Source organism: Battus philenor, unplaced genomic scaffold, assembly GCF_028537555.1.
Source record: "Battus philenor isolate CCGP_79_NKW_IND1 unplaced genomic scaffold, ilBatPhil1.0.hap1 SCAF_6, whole genome shotgun sequence".
NCBI lineage: Eukaryota > Metazoa > Arthropoda > Insecta > Lepidoptera > Papilionidae > Battus > Battus philenor.
Genome location: NW_027181726.1, coordinates 4779538 through 4781511, shown reverse-complemented (window position 1 = coordinate 4781511; position 1974 = coordinate 4779538).

Genomic DNA, 1974 nt, shown 5'->3' with positions numbered 1-1974 from the left:
CTAAGCTGAACGGTTTGTCGTCGTCTACAACTTCGAACGTACCACCTCCAACAAATATTTGAGTAGGTACGTCATGGATATTAAACATCAACATCGTCTTATCAATGTTGATTTTAAAGCCTACTTGTCTTATAATATAATAATTAAACTACAACAGTGAAACTAGTAAAAGTAAAAAAAAACTAAGCTAAATGTGTTTTTGTATGCAAGCGGATCTATTTAATTTGGGATCGCGCTGCAAGACCGTTGTATTGAGTGCGTACTATAGTAATACATTAAGTATATGCCTCTCACTGACATTTCCAACAAGACCCGCTATCATCGCAGCCTGCATCCAGCGTCTTTCCACGAACATAATAAGGTCGTCTCTCCCCTTGTGGATGGATGCCGTATGCTGTGCTTGCAACTAAATAATAATAAATAATCCGGCATACTTAAATTAAATATTAACGTAAATAAAAATAATAGAACTCAATGAAATATATTTTGGGTAACATTTTTGACTGTTATAATATTTATTTAAATTACGGTATTATTTTATTTATAAGCTTACAATAAAAAAATCATGAAACAATAACAATTGCGATTATATATAAGTCATTAAATATCCTGCTACGTCGTAGCAACTCGTAGCAATTAAAGATTTAAAATAATTATTACAAAATGTTTACATGTGAAATACATACACTCTTTACCATACACATATACCTTTCTTTGCCTCTCTTTATTAAGATTTATCTACAACGTTGTTATTATAGAACCGATTTCAGATAATAACAACTGTTAGAGCAGTCCCATTTTTGTAACGATATTGTTTACTTTAATAATAATGCCTAATTTATTTATGTCAAAAAATTTAACATAAATATGAGTAATTTCAGCCTATAGATGCCCAATACAAGGCATAGGCCTTGTCCAAATGTATCTATGGCGATATATATACCATGATTGCCGAGCATGGCCAGCGTGTTGGTGATCGCAGTGTGGTATTATGGCCATAATACCACACTGCGCGGCGATCATGGTACATCTAGAAGACGCTGCTGCTCATCCTCAGGAAATTTGTTTGTGAGCAGTAGCAATGTAATTAATACCAAAAGTGTGAATTATAAGGTAATATGCCGGGAATCAAACCCGCGACCTACAGTGGCCAGTTTCAGACCTCTACCACTGAGTTACCTTTGCCCATTAGTGTTATAAATTTAAAAAGTAACAATTGAAGTATAATACACCCTATTCAAAAATCAATTGTTTCAGAATTAACAATTACGTAATAATAATATATTAAGAAAAAAACGTTTTCAAAATTCAGTTTGCAGCATATTAAAATTAATTATTGTTTACTATCTGTCCTTGCAAACTTTGTATGTACTGCAAGAAGGTATTAGCCAGTTGCATTTCAATAAAAAAAATCAATTAAGGCAAATTAATTCAAAACGATGACTTTATAGAGAGTGTTTAAAAATGGGCATAAAAGCTTTAAATCCTTTTGTTGACTATTGAGTTATAACATCAAATGATCAATAATCTAGTATACATTGATGTTATATTACAAATATTTATTTTATTTTATTCGCCACTCGTCAGAAAATAGTCGGGATTAAAATACAATACATCAGTAAAAATTTCAGAAAATGTGGTCCTCCAACTGCCTGTGAACGGCATCTGAACGGTCCGAGCTAATCCCAGTTTGGATATGGCAGACTCCTACCGAGGCTAAAAGTATTTTGTTTGTAATAATTTGTTAATTAAAGGTAACGTCAAGGGTTGTCAGACGGAATGATATTAGTGATATTTGCCGTTATCAAAATTGCTTGTGTCCGATTCTGAACCTTGTTATTCAGAGTTAGGTGTTTAAGTGCATGACGACAGATGCGTATACCAGCGGAATATATTGGTAACGACGTCGTCGCTGGCACCCGGCCCGAAGCCCGGCACGAAGCTTATAAAAGAGGGCGCCGCTTTGCTCCCACG